Raw genomic sequence first — 15,571 nt, 5'->3', positions numbered from 1 at the left:
AGGAGTTCCTATCATCGGTGTTAGCCAGAAAGTTGAATTCATATATATTGGTGAGCTCTGTAATCCAAACACCTAAAAGATAGTAGATGTTGTTTTGTAGTCTTAGCAGGTAAGTTGTGTTTAACTTTTTATAAAGCAGCTTGTGACATTTCTAAAAAGTATGGTCATGTAGGCACATGGAGCGCTCCTTTTTGGTCATTTTCTACTCAATTATAGAGTTTTATTGTAGTATCATAATTTTTCGTATCTCAGTAAAGTGCATGTTTTTTTAGATTAATAGTAATGTGCATGTCAGTAGCTCCAGAAGGAAAATTTTCAAGAAAATCATTGTTTCCTGATGGTAATCATTTTCATACTAACTATTATGGTTTGATTGTCCTTTTGGTTTTGCATCATGTCCATTCCAGAACCTCTATGGAATAATGAACGTTATTGAATTCTTACTATTGTGTTATGATTTTTAAGCTTTAATTTTGAATTCCCTTAGGTTAATAGTAAGCTTGAGATAAAACTTTGGTGGAGATACAATTTTGATATACAACTTTACTTGATTTTTAATTCATGTGGTAATTTCTTCAGTATATATGACATTGTACGCATACCATACACTGTTCTCTCACAACAATTGATTAGTTTCTAAATTCTAATCTTATTTTGGTTCAGGTTACAATATTACATGACGATGAAGGATGGAGCTGTCTTTCGAAGAATTGTGTAAAGAACTAAAATGTAGTGACAGCATGTCTTGTTCAAGTGCCAAATCAGCATTGCAACGCGATAACTCATGTATGACATACGCCCATGTTGATTATTGTAACCTTTGAAAATTAGGAGATGCATGCATCAACCTATGATAATTAGTATATGTCTGGTATAATATTTGTCCATGTGTTGTAGTTAATTTGTACAACGCAAGTCACTATAAGTCAATGTGTGTAGCACAATAAAACGGAAAAAGTTTAACTAAGGGGATTATGTTGACGTTCAAAAGGACTCCATCAACAAGGGTCTCAAGATGATGTCGCTGAAAGGGACAAAAAATTCTTCAAGTTTTAGATACGTTCATATGTGGAGTCAGATTTTTTTTAAAGGCCCGTAGCAACGCACGGGAATTCTACTATTAATGATTGGTTCCGATTTCCTCGTTTGGAATGAAAGATACAAGAGATGCTCCAAGTAAAAAATATTTATATTATATACAACAACCAACAATCAAGTGACACATAATTACTTACAAGTAACAACGAAAATGGATGAATCCTCAATTCCTCACACATCACAATGAAAAAGCACACATGTATCTCACAAATCAAAGGTAAGGTAACCCTCTCAAACATCACTCTTCACCGAAGAGCTGTAGCCATCCTGGTCATCATAGTATTTGGACCACAACATGATCCCTCCATACTTCCCTGTGCTCTTGATCAATGGGAGGACATCTGACTTTAGATCATCAGCTGCGATGAATCCACTCCCGGCAGCCTGAGGTGACGCCGGGAGGCCCAGGAAGATCTGCTTTGCTCACTACTAGAAAAAAGGTTGTTAGTGGCGCACCTGTTTTTGCTATTAATGTCGCATCCATGATGTGCCACTATTATCACTCCACTAGTAACAAATAGTAATGGCGCACCTCTGGTGCGCCATTAGTAATCCAAATAGTAGTGGCGCACCACCTGGTGCGCCATTACTAACCATACATGTGCACCACTGGTAAGATTAACAGGTGCGCCACTGGTAAGATGAAAAGGTGCGCCACTACTAAAATTTTGAAATTTGGATCTGGATTTGGGCTGATTTTTTTTTCGCAATTTTTTTCGAATTTTGTTCTGGATCTGGTACGTTCTTTGTGCCGGGGAGCTCCACATGTGGCTGGAAGTAGAGGAGGAGGGAGAGGAGGGAGGAGGAGGGAGGAGGAGAGGAGGGAGGAGAGACGAGAGAGGGAGGAGGAGGAGGGAGGAGAGATCGTGAGGAGGAGGGAGGAGGGAGGAGGAGGTCGCCGGAGAGCCGTGAGGAGGAGGAGAAGGTCACCGGAGAGGAGAAGGAGGAGGAGGTCGCCGGAGAGTCGTGAGGAGGAGGGAGGAGGAGGTCGTCGGAGAGCCGTGAGGAGGAGGGATGAGGAGGTCGTCGGAGAGCCATGAGGAGGAGGGAGGAGGAGGTCGTCGGAGAGCCGTGAGGAGGAGGGAGGGGCATGGAGGAGGGGAGGAGGAAGAAGAGGTAGATAGAAAAGGAAAGAAGTGATGGAGGGGAGGAGGAAGAGTAAGAAGAGGTAATATATATAGTGGTTGTGGCGTTACAGACTTAGTAGTGGCGTGATACGCCTCCAACGTATCTATAATTTTTGATTACTCCATGCTACTTTGTCTACTGTTTTGGACTATATTGGGCTTTATTTTCCACTTTTATATTATTTTTGGGACTAACCTATTAACCGGAGGCCCAGCCCAGAATTGCTGTTTTTTGCCTATTTCAGTATTTCGAAGAAACATAATATCAAACGGAGTCCAAACGGAATGAAACCTTCGGGATCGTGATTTTCCAACCGAACGTGATCCACGAGACTTGGACCCTACTCCAAGAAGTGCCAGAGGCGGTCATGAGGGTGGAGGGCGCCCCCCTGGGCGTGCCCCCTGCCTCGTGGGCCCCTCGGAGCTCCACCGACGTACTCCTTCCTCCTATATATACCTACGTATCCCCAGAAGATCAGAACAGGAGCCAAAAACCTAATTCCACCACCGCAACCTTCTGTATCCATGAGATCCCATCTTGGGGCCTGTTTCGGAGCTCCGCCGGAGAGGGCATCCACCACAGAGGGCTTCTACATCAACACCATAGCCTCTCTGATGAAGTGTGAGTAGTTTATTTCAGACCTTCGGGTCCATAGTTATTAGCTAGATGGCTTCTTCTCTCTTTTTGGATCTCAATACAATGTTCTCCCCCTCTCTCGTGGAGATCTATTCGATGTAATCTTCTTTTTGTGATGTGTTTGTTGAGACCGATGAATTGTGGGTTTATGATCCAGTATTATCTATGGAAATTATTTGATTCTTCTCTGAATTCTTTTATGTATGATTGAGTTATCTTTTCAAGTCTCTTCGAATTATCTTTTTTGGTTTGGCCAACTAGATTGGTAGTTCTTGCAATGGGAGAAGTGCTTAGGTTCCATCTTGCGGTGTCCTTACTCAGTGACAGAAAGAGTTGCAAGGCACGTATTGTATTGTTGCCATCGAGGATAACAAGATGGGGGGTTTTATCATATTGCATGAATTTATCCCTCTACATCATGTCATCTTGCTTACGGCGTTACTCTGTTTTTACTTAATACTCTAGATGCATGCTGGATAGCGGTCGATGAGTGGAGTAATAGTAGTAGATGCAGAATCGTTTCGATCTACTTGTTTTGGACGTGATGCCTATATACATGATCATCGCCTAGATAAACTCATAACTATGCTCAATTCTGTCAATTGCTCAACACTAACTTGTTCACCCACCGTAGAATACTTATGCTCTTGAGAGAAGCCACTAGTGAAACCTATGGCCCCCGGGTCTATTCTCATCATATCAATCTATATCACTTTATTTACTTGCTTTGTTTTTACTTTGCCTTTTACTTTTTACTTTTCATCTATCTATCAAAAATACCAAAAATATTATCTCTATCAGATCTCACTCTCGTAAGTGACCGTGAAGGGATTGACAACCCCTAAGCGTTGGTTGCCAGTTGCTATCGTTTTGTGTAGGTACGAGGGACTTGTGTGTGATCTCCTACTGGATTGATACCTTGGTTCTCAAAAACTGAGGGAAATACTTACGCTACTTTACTGCATCATCCTCTCCTCTTCGAGGAAATTCAACGCAGTGCTCAAGAGGTAGCAAGAAGAATTTCTGGCGCCATTGCCGGGGAGTTTGTGCAAAAGTCAACCATACCAAGTACCCATCACAATCCCTATCTCTCGCATTACATTATTTGCCTCTCGTTTTCCTCTCCCCCACTTCACCCTTGTCGTTTTATTCGCCCTCTCTTTCCCAATCTCCTCTTCTCTTTCTCTTTTGCCTTTTTCTCGTTTGCCTTTGCTTGTGTGTTGGATTACTTGTTGCCATGGCACAAGATAATACCAAATTATGTGATTTCTCGAATACCAATAATAATGATTTCCTTAGTACTCCGATTGCTCCTATTAATAATGATGAGTCTTGTGAAATCAATACTGCTTTGCTGAATCTTGTTATGAAAGATCAATTCGCCAGCCTTCCTAGTGAAGATGCCGCTACTCATCTAAACAATTTTGTTGATTTGTGTGATATGCAAAAGAAGAAAGATACGGATAACAATATTGTCAAATTAAAGTTATTTCCGTTTTCACTTAGAGATCGTGCTAAAGTTTGGTTTTCATCTTTGCCTAAAAATAGTATTGATTCTTGGAACAAGTGCAAAGATGCTTTTATCTCTAAGTATTTTCCTCCCGCTAAGATTACCACTCTTAGGAACGATATCATGAATTTTAAACAATTTGATCATGAGCATGTTGCCCAATCTTGGGAAAGAATGAAATTAATGCTTCGCAATTGCCCTACTCATGGTTTGAATTTATGGATGATCATACAAAAATTTTATGCCGGATTGAATTTTGCTTCTAGAAATTTTTTAGATTCGGCCGCGGGAGGCACTTTTATGGAAATTACGTTAGGGGATGCTACCAAATTGCTTGATAATATTATGGCTAATTATTCTCAATGGCACACCGAAAGATCTTCTAGTAAAAAGGTGCATGCTATAGAAGAAATCAATGTTTTGAGTGAAAAGATGGATGAACTTATGAAGATGTTTGCGCCTAAAAATATTCCTCTTGATCCCAATGATATGCCTTTATCTACCTTGCTTGAGAATAATAATGAATCTATGGATGTGAATTTTGTTGGAAGGAATAGTTTTGGAAATAACGCGTATAGAGAGAATTTTAATCCTAGGCCTTATCCTAGTAATCCTTCTAATAATTATGGAAATTCCTACAACAACTCTTATGGAAATTTTAATAAGATGCCCTCTGAATTTGAGAGTAGTGTTAAAGAGTTTATGAATTCACAAAAGAATTTTAATGCCTTGCTTGAAGAAAAAAATGCTTAAAGTTCATGATTCGGCTAGGAACGTTGATAGAATTTCTCTTGAAATTGATTCTTTAAAGCTTAGATCTATTCCTCCTAAGCATGATATCAATGAGTCTCTCAAAGCCATGAGAATTTCCATTGATGAGTGCAAGGAAAGAACCGCTAGGATGCATGCTTTCAAAGATGCCTTTATTAAAGCGTGTTTTTCCAATACCTATGAAAATCAAGATGAAGATCTAAAAGTTATTGATGTGTCCCCCATTAAATCTTTGTTTTGCAATATGAATCTTGATGAATCTGAATATGATCTTCCTTTACCTAGAAGGCGTCCTAAGAATTCTGAGTTTCTAGATCTTGATGATGAAATTGATGAAAGTGGGATTGAAAGAAATAAAAATCTTGATGTTGTTAAACCCACTATTTTGGATCTCAAGGAATTTAATTATGAAAATTTCTCTTTGATTGGTTGTATTTCCTTGTTGCAATTCGTGCTAGATTCTCCTCATGCTTATAGTCAAAATAGGGCTTTTACGGAACACATTGTTGATGCCTTGATGCAATCTTATGAAGAAAAACTTGAGTTGAAAGTTTCTATCCCTAGAAAACTCTATGATGAGTGGGAACCTACTATCAAAATTAAAATTAAAGATTATGAGTTTCATGCTTTGTGTGATTTGGGTGCTAGTGTCTCCACTATTCCCAAAACTTTGTGTGATTTGCTAGATTTCCGTGACTTTGAAGATTGCTCTCTAAACTTGCATCTTGCGAATTCCACTATTAAAAAGCCTATGGGAAGAATTAATGATGTTCTTATTGTTGCCAATAGGAATTATGTGCCCGTAGATTTTATCGTTCTTGATATATATTGCAATCTTTCATGTCCTATTATTCTTGGTAGACCTTTCCTTAGAACGATTGGTGCGATTATTGATATGAAGGAAGGGAATATTAGATTCCAATTTCCCTTGAGAAAGGGTATGGAACACTTCCCTAGAAAGAAAATAAAACTACCATATGAATCTATCATGAGAGGCACCTATGAATTGCCTACCAAAGATGGCAAAACTTAGATCTATCCTTGCTTTTATGCCTAGCTAGGGGCGTTAAACGATAGCGCTTGTTGGGAGGCAACCCAATTTTATTTTGTGTTCTTTGTTTTTGTTCCTGTCTAGTGTTAAATTTTGTTTCTACTTTCTGTTTAGATGTGGTTTTGTGTTTTAATTAGTGTTTGTGCCAAGTAGAACCTATAGGATAAGCTATGATGATAGTTGATTTGATTCTGCTGAAAAACAGAAACTTTGCGCTCACAAGAAAAAATTCAATAAATCACAGGAACGAGCTTTTGCATTGATTCTTTTTGCTGCTGATCAATAAACAAATTGTACAGTACTTCCTATTTTGGTAGAAGTTTTAGAGTTCCAGAAGTTTGCGTTAGTTACAGATTGCTACAGACTGTTTTGTTTTTGACAGATTCTGTTTTTCGTGTGTTGTTTGCTTATTTTGATGAATCTATGGCTAGTAAATTAGTTTATAAACCATAGAGAAGTTGGAATACAGTAGGTTTAACACCAATATAAATAAAGAATGAGTTCATTACAGTACCTTGAAGTGGTCTTTTGTTTTCTTTCTCTAACAGAGCTCACAAGATTTCTGTTGAGTTTTGTGTTGTGAAGTTTTCAAGTTTTGGGTGAATTCTTTTGATGGATTATGAAACAAGGAGTGGCAAGAGCCTAAGCTTGGGGATTCCCATGGCACCCCCAAAAATTCAAAGCTTGGGGATGCCCCGGAAGGCATCCCCTCTTTCGTCCACTTCCATCGGTAATTTACTTGGAGCTATATTTTTATTCACCACATGATATGTGTTTTGCTTGGAGCGTCTTGTATTATTTGTGTCTTTGATTGTTAGTTTGCCACAATCATCCTTTCTGTACACACCTTTTGAGAGAGCCATACATGATTTGAAATTTGTTAGAATACTCTATGTGCTTCACTTATATCTTTTGAGCTTGATAGTTTTGCTCATTGTGCTTCACTTATATCTTTTGAGCGTGATAATTTTTGCTCTAGTACTTCACTTAGATCTTTTAGAGCACGGTGGTGGATTTGTTTTAAAGAAACTATTTGATCTCTAATGCTTCACTTAGATTATTTTGAGAGTCATTAATAGCATGGTAATTTTCTTAATGTTAATATACTTGGTGTTCAAGATATGTGAAACTTTCTTTTGATTGAATTGAATACTAAGATAAGTTTGATGCTTGATAATTGTTTTGAGATATGGAGGTGATAATATCAAAGTCATGCTAGTTGGATGATTATGAATTCGAGAAATACTTGTGTTGAAGTTTGCAAGTCCCGTAGCATGCACGTATGGTTAAAGTTGTGTAACAAATTTGAAACATGAAGTGTACCTGGCTTGTGCATCCTTATGAGTGGCGGTCGGGGACGAGCGATGGTCTTTTCCTACCAATCTATCCCCCTAGGAGCATGCGCGTAGTACTTGATTTTTTATGACTTCTAAATTTTTGCAATAAGTATATGAGTTCTTTTTGACTAATGTTAATTCCATGGATTATATGTACTCTCACCTTTCCATCCTTGCTAGCCTCTTCGGTACCGTGCATTGCCCTTTCTCACCTTGAGAGTTGGCGCAAACTTCGCCGGTGCATCCAAAACCCGTGATACGATACGCTCTATCACACATAAACCTCCTTATATCTTCCTCAAAACAGCCACTATACCTACCTATTATGGCATTTCCATAGCCATTCCGAGATATATTGCTATGCAACTTACATCATCATCATCATGACATACATTACTTTTGTCATATTGCCATTGCATGATCATGTAGTTGACATCGTATTTGTGGCAAAGCAACCATGCATTATTTTTCATACATGTCGCTCTTCATTCATTGCACCATCCCAGTACACCGCCGGAGGCATTCATATAGAGTCATATCTTGTTCTAAGTTTCGAGTTGTAATCCTTGTGTTGTAATCAATAGAAGTGTGATGATCATCATTATTAGAGCATTGCCCAAATAAAAAAAAGAGAAAGGCCAAAAAAAGGAAGGCCCAAAAAAATAAAAAATAAAATAAAAAGGGCAATGCTACTATCTCTTTTTCCACACTTGTGCTTCAAAGTAGCACCTTGTTCTTCATATAGTGAGTCTCATATATTGTGCTTCAAGGTAGCACCTTGTTCTTCATGTAGTGAGTCTCATAAGTTGTCCTTTTTATACTAGTGGGAATTTTTCATTATAGAACTTGGCTTGTATATTCCTACGATGGGCTTCCTCAAATGCCCTAGGTCTTCATGAGAAAGCAAGTTGGATGCACACCCACTAGTTTTCTTTTGTTGAGCATTCATAGCTCTAGTGCATCCGTTGCATGGCAATCCCTACTCCTCATGTTGACATCAATTGATGGGCATCTTCATAGCCCGTTGATTAGCCTCGTCAACGTGAGACTTTCTCCCTTTTTGTCTTCTCCACACAATCCCCATCATCATATTCTATTCCACCCATAGTGCTATATCCATGGCTCACGCTCATGTATTGCGTGAAAGTTGAAAAGGTTTGAGATTATTTAAGTATGAAACAATTGCTTGGCATGTCATCGGGGGTATAGAAGTTGGGAACATCTTTGTGTGCAAAAATGAAGCATAGCCTAAATATATGATTTTGTAGGGATGAACTTTCTTTTGTCATGTTATTTTGAGAAGACATGATTGCTTTGATTAGTATGCTTGAAGTATTATTATTTTTGTGTCAATGTGAACTTTTGTCTTGAATCCTTCGGATCTGAATATTCATGTCACAATTAAGAAGATTTACATTGAAATTATGCAAAAGTATCACTCCACATCAAAAATTCCTTTTTATCATTTACCTACTCGAGGACGAGCAGGAATTAAGCTTGGGGATGCTTGATACATCTCCAATGTATCTATAATTTTTGATTACTCCATGCTACTTTGTCTACCGTTTTGGACTATATTGGGCTTTATTTTCCAATTTTATATTATTTTTGGGACTAACCTATTAACCGGAGGCCCAGCCCAGAATTGCTGTTTTTTTTTGCCTATTTCAGTATTTCGAAGAAACATAATATCAAACGGAGTCCAAACGGAATGAAACCTTCGGGATCGTGATTTTCCAACCGAACGTGATCCACGAGACTTGGACCCTACTCCAAGAAGTGCCAGAGGCGGTCACGAGGGTGGAGGGCGCCCCCCTGGGCACACCCCCTGCCTCGTGGGCCCCTCGGAGCTCCACCGACGTACTCCTTCCTCCTATATATACCTACATATCCCCGAACGATCAGAACAGGAGCGAAAAACCTAATTCCACCGCCGCAACCTTCTGTATCCGCGAGATCCCATCTTGGGGCCTGTTCCGGAGCTCCGTCGGAGAGGGCATCCACCACGGAGGGCTTCTACATCAACACCATAGCCTCTCCGATGAAGTGTGAGTAGTTTACTTCAGACCTTCGAGTCCATAGTTATTAGCTAGATGGCTTCTTCTCTCTTTTTGGATCTCAATACAATGTTCTCCCCCTCTCTCGTGGAGATCTATTCGATGTAATCTTTTTTTTGCGGTGTGTTTGTTGAGACCGATGAATTGTGGGTTTATGATCCAGTATTATCTATGGAAATTATTTGATTCTTCTCTGAATTCTTTTATGTATGATTGAGTTATCTTTTCAAGTCTCTTCGAATTATCTTTTTTGGTTTGGCCAACTAGATTGGTAGTTCTTGCAATGGAAGAAGTGCTTAGGTTCCATCTTGCGGTGTCCTTACTCAGTGACAGAAAGAGTTGCAAGGCACGTATTGTATTGTTGCCATCGAGGATAACAAGATGGGGGGTTTTATCATATTGCATGAATTTATCCCTCTACATCATGTCATCTTGCTTACGGCGTTACTCTGTTTTTACTTAATACTCTATATGCATGCTGGATAGCGGTCGATGAGTGGAGTAATAGTAGTAGATGCAGAATCGTTTCGATCTACTTGTTTTGGACGTGATGCCTATATACATGATCATCGCCTAGATAAACTCATAACTATGCTCAATTCTGTCAATTGCTCAACAGTAACTTGTTCACCCACCGTAGAATACTTATGCTCTTGAGAGAAGCCACTAGTGAAACCTATGGCCCCCGGGTCTATTCTCATCATATCAATCTATATCACTTTATTTACTTGCTTTGTTTTTACTTTGCCTTTTACTTTTTACTTTTCATCTATCTATCAAAAATACCAAAAATATTATCTCTATCAGATCTCACTCTCGTAAGTGACCGTGAAGGGATTGACAACCCCTAAGTGTTGGTTGCGAGTTGCTATCGTTTTGTGTAGGTACAAGGGACTTGTGCGTGATCTCCTACTGGATTGATACCTTGGTTCTCAAAAACTGAGGGAAATACTTACGGTACTTTACTGCATCATCCTCTCCTTTTCGGGGAAATCCAACGCAGTGCTCAAAAGGTAGCATGGCGCACCATGGGTGTGGTGCGCCATTCAAAACTAGTAATGGCGCACCACACCCATGGTGCGCCACTACTAACATTGTTTATTTTTTTGAATTTGAAAGGCGGGAAAATTACTAATGGCGCACCGTGGGAATGGCGCACCACACCCATGGTGCGCCACTACTAACATTGTTTATTTTTTTGAATTTGAAAGGCGGGAAAATTACTAATGGCGCACCACACCCACGGTGCGCCACTACTAATTTTTTTTATTTTTTCGATTTTTTTGCCTCCAGATCATAAAAGCATCGTAACTTTTTCTGTTAGGTTTTTGAGGATTCTAGAAAATCGATAACGGGCATAGCCCGTCAAATTCGGATGTAACTTTTCAAGTAGATGATTTTTCATATAAAAAACTTTTTCATCGGAGGTCGTATGCAAAAGTTACGACCATTTTACCGAAACACGGTGGTCTTTTGCAAAAAAATTCAAAATTCATGTTTGCTAATTTTCCTAACAACTAGAACACATAACACATGGTCATCTATTTTTTTTGAAGCTTTTATCATTTTCTTTTATTTTTTTAAAAACCTAAAAGGCGATTTTGGGGGGGGGGGGTGTTTGTGTGTGTCAGACGTTAGTAATTGCGCACCATCTCCCTGGTGCGCCATTACTAACCTCTCACACACACACACGCAGGCACACCCCCACCAGACATAGCAATGGAGCACCACCGTCATGGTGCGTCATTAATGTTCATATTAGCTATAGCCGTTTTTCCAATAGTGGCTGGAACTGTCAACCACCGCTTCCATGCGTCAGCTAGATTGATAGTGCTACCTGAGGTGTACTGACAGGGTGCGTTGTTGTAGAATTGCACCCACACATAGTCAAAGAGGCCGGTGTTAAGGGCGCCACCCACCCATGCATCAGGGAAAGGGCATTGTGGTGCGACAGTCAGGTAGACTCTCCTGCCGGAGTTGTTGTATCCTTTGAGGAACCTCGCAAGATCGTCCCAGTGGAGGGGTGTGCCGCCTTCAATGTCGAAGTCAATGCCGTCGAGGACCGCATCGTCGTGAAGATGACTTACCTCCCAAGTAGTTGTTCCACAAGTACGTCGCGACATTCTTGGCGTCCTGGGTCGAGGAAAGGTAGTAGCTGCCTGCCCCACCACCGATTGAGAGAACTACCTTGACGCCACGGCTCTGGCATTATTGTATGTCAGAGCTTAGGTTCATGCAGCTGCCATTGGTCGGGTCGCAATGGCCTGCCAGGTTGAGGACCGGCGGCTGGCCATTGCCGAAGGCGGTAAGGAAGGCGATGTTGACAAATTTGTAGTTGCGAGTGGCGCAGGTCTCCGCAAGTGTTCCCTCACCACCATTCTGGCCCCAGTAGATGGAAATACCGCCGGCTTCCGAACCGAGGAACTGCGTCGCCACTACTACCACGACCAGCAATTGCAACAGGGATGATAATCTGTTAGCCATTTGTGGGGCCAGCCTATTGCTTCTATTGAACTATGAATGTGTCTTCTGTTTTGTTGATGAGTTTGAGATCGGAGGGTTGGCTTTATATAAGAGGGGACTCGCAGTGTGAAATTAATTCGTCATTCCCTACATTGTTTATGCTCATGCGTGGCTTGTTGGGTACATAGATGAACGCATGTGAACGGCGACGGTGTTCGTGATTTTGAACCACAGCTCCAGTTATTATCTTGTTCTACTTGAACATAACGACGTGCAAGGCACCAGCATATACAGTAGTAAAATAAGAAAAGGTGACCGGGTTGTTTGATCAAAGTTGCATGCAGCTAGAAGCCATTTCAACACAAAAGGCCAAATGGAGAGGCGATCGATTGCACGAATCCGACGCCGGGCGGGACGGCGACCCACCGGGGGCGACTATGCTCGCGGGCGGAGCAGAGCAAAACCACCCGGAAAACTACAACCCACCCACCCGCGCAGCCCAACGACGTGTTAATTGTCACACTCAAAAAAACGACGTGTTAATTGTCACACTCAAAAAAACGACGTGTTAATTGCAACAGTTTTCAGAGCTAGCGTAGGTGTGCTCTCTGCGTGAAAATACCCTTCCTGTCCCGAACTCAAACGGACCTATCGTTACCAAAAGAAAAAACACCTATCATAAACAGCAAAATAAATAATAAAACAAATCTGAATTTTTTGGCAGTAAATATTGTTGAATGTTTTACATACGTGCAAACTTTCATGAGGAAAAAACATTCCAATTTCTCCGGAATCATTGCTCGAAAATAGTCATTTTGAGTATTAATTTATTAATTTTGTTTTTCTTGGCTAGAGCATTTATGAATGTCTTTCTCATGAAGGTATGTAAAAAAATCATCAATTTTTGTTGCCAAAAAGTCAGAATTTTTTGATTCATTTTTATCTTATTTTTGTTTATTTTAATGTTCATCAGAGACCATTTGAGCTCGCGAGCCAAAAGTCTCTGCGCGTTGTTTGCAGGCGTCTGAACGTCCGCCACGGCGCCTAGCTGAGTGATCTCACCCAAAACCCTCGCCGCACGTTCCTCTCTAGAAGCCACACCACGTATTGAGTGCCGCTCAAGGGGACGTGGCCTGACGCACGGCAACTTGTATTCAAGCCGACCGATGTTACCGGACAGCTGACCGGAGCTGCTTCAATGCAGACACCACGACCGTGAACCCTACTTCGACCGTTGTGGCCACATTGAAGCAGCGTCAGTCTGCTTGCCCTGGTTATTTAAAGCAGGAAGGCTGCACCTCCAAACCCTATCCCATCTCCTTCGCACACTGCCACTTCGCCTCTTCTATCCTCTCTATTGCACATTATCGAGATGGCCAAGTCCGTGCCGATAGGACGATCGGCAGGGAGTTCTAGCTCGTGGAGCCACCACCCACAGTCCTAGGGTCCACCAAGGTCCACCACTGTAACGGGCAAGACGAAGTTGGTGCTCTCCTCAGACGACAAGGAGCAGCAACAACCACCCAACCCCGCCGAGGTCGTGCGGACATATGATTAGTATGCGTGTCAGTTCGAGCTGCTGCTTGATCGGACGCCCTTTGACCACGGTCCGGCACCACCTTCGCCGCCTAACCACGGCGTACAAATTGGACGCCACATTAAGGAGGAGTCGGTGTCCCAACACAACGTTGTGTTAAGGCGGAGCCGGCGTCCCCGTCACATGGGCACATCGTCTAAGTCGGTGTCCTCGCCACGCCGTTTATACCACGCGCGGTAGTGAACAGGTGCCGCCATCCCCCGCACCCGTCAGCGTCTGTCCCCCGTGAAGATGGAAGAGGAGGTGTCCGGCCCAGCGATCGCCAAACGCATGCGGATACCTCCTCTACTACCTCTGACGTGGCGGTTGCACCTCCTCCTCGCGCACCATGATGGCCACTGAGTAGGCTGCCGGGATCGGCGCAACACGACGCTCCACGTAGCGTTCTCTACGTTCGACGTGGCGTCAGACTGGGTGCACACCGACCTGGACCTCCTGTTGCCTGGGCCAAGGATCGGTCCACGACCACAACACAGATGTTCACCCATTGCGGGTGTCAGATCATCGACCAGCTCCTGAAAGTGTGTTTGAGCAGTCCGAGCGCACCACCATCGCCCTTGCCCTCGCCGTCAAGGGCAAGGATAAGGGTGAGGCCGTGGTCGCGAGGTGAAGGAAGCCAAGTGGCGGCCAATCAGGGTTGCCACGACCATAGGAGGCCTTCTGTTGCTGGAAGGACGACGATAACAAGGACGACAGCGGCGACAACGATGGAGGGAACGACGACGAAGGTGCCACTAGCATTGAAGGCCATGCCTATGACGTCACCATCTGGTACCTCATTTAGTTTAGTTTAGGTTTAGCTTAAATTCCCTTGAATCTAGTTAAACTTTGTTCGGTTTTCATCTTTTTGTTGTAAATGTATCAGAATTTTATTAATATCGTCTGGTTTACACGAATTTCGTCTATTTTTTTAATGATGTCTACGAATACGTTTGGACGAGGCAGCATTGTTTGATGTGTCCATTTAGATGGACATCGTCTTCACGTGCAACCCAAAAAAATACAGACTCTGAAACCAGCGACATCAGGGAAAGTGCGTCTATCCTCATTTTAAATTATTTAAATTACTTACCACATGTGTCACATGGTAAGACACGCCTATCCTCTAGTTGGGCGCGGATTCTCTATCTTGCCATGTGCAAGGTAGAGAGCTACAGTACCTTGCCTTTGGCCCACAACCGTTGGATCGGGGGGGGGGGGGGGGGGGGGGGGGTCCAGATCAGGTGAAACGTTGCAGCACGTGCACTTTTCATGGGTACTGTTTGATGGGCACTTTTTGAATATTGTTCACGCTACTGTAGCATGGGTACTGTTCCATCAAATCTGGTCGATCCGTTCGCGATCTAATAGACGAAAGAGGGGGAAAGGCAGGGTTACTGTACCTCTCTACCTTGCCCATGGCGGCAAAATTTCGTGTTTTGACCCTTTTCTGATATCTATTCGAGATCTGACCTAGTTTAAAAAAAATCGAGATCTTACCCTTTTGCTTCCGCCAGGGTCCATGGCGGTAGGGTGTAACAGCCTACCGCCAGGGACCTTGGCGATAGGAAACATCCCTACCGCCAAACAAAATGGCGGTAGCATGTACAACCCTACCGCCATGGTGCTTGGCGGTAGGCACGAGCACGCACTGTGTTCAATACTTAGCAAAATTTCACGGTAAGGCATGCAATCATACCGCCAGGGACCTTGGCGGTAGGCAGTTATACCCTATCGCCATGGATACTGGCGGTAGCAAAAGTGTCAGATCTCGAAAAAAATCAAACTAAGGTCAAATTTCAAATAGGTATCAAAAAAGGGTCAAAACATGAAATTTAGCCGCCCATGGCGAGGTAGAGAATCTGCAGCCCCTCTAGTTACGCTTACACATGCAAAAGGCATCGAAGAGGCAGAGTAAGACAAGGATACAACAGTGATGTGCTC

General features: G+C 42.2%; 1 pseudogene; it reads right to left on the bottom strand.

The window, feature by feature from the left end:
• Nucleotides 1-1,329: 1,329 nt before the first annotated feature.
• On the bottom strand, nucleotides 1,330-12,072 carry LOC123163164 (hevamine-A-like; annotated as a pseudogene).
• Between the last annotated feature and the right edge of the window lie 3,499 nt (nucleotides 12,073-15,571).

Source organism: Triticum aestivum, chromosome 7B, assembly GCF_018294505.1.
Source record: "Triticum aestivum cultivar Chinese Spring chromosome 7B, IWGSC CS RefSeq v2.1, whole genome shotgun sequence".
Taxonomy (NCBI): domain Eukaryota; kingdom Viridiplantae; phylum Streptophyta; class Magnoliopsida; order Poales; family Poaceae; genus Triticum; species Triticum aestivum.
The sequence above is the reverse complement of the archived record's forward strand: the minus strand, read 5'-3'. Positions and strand labels throughout refer to the sequence as shown.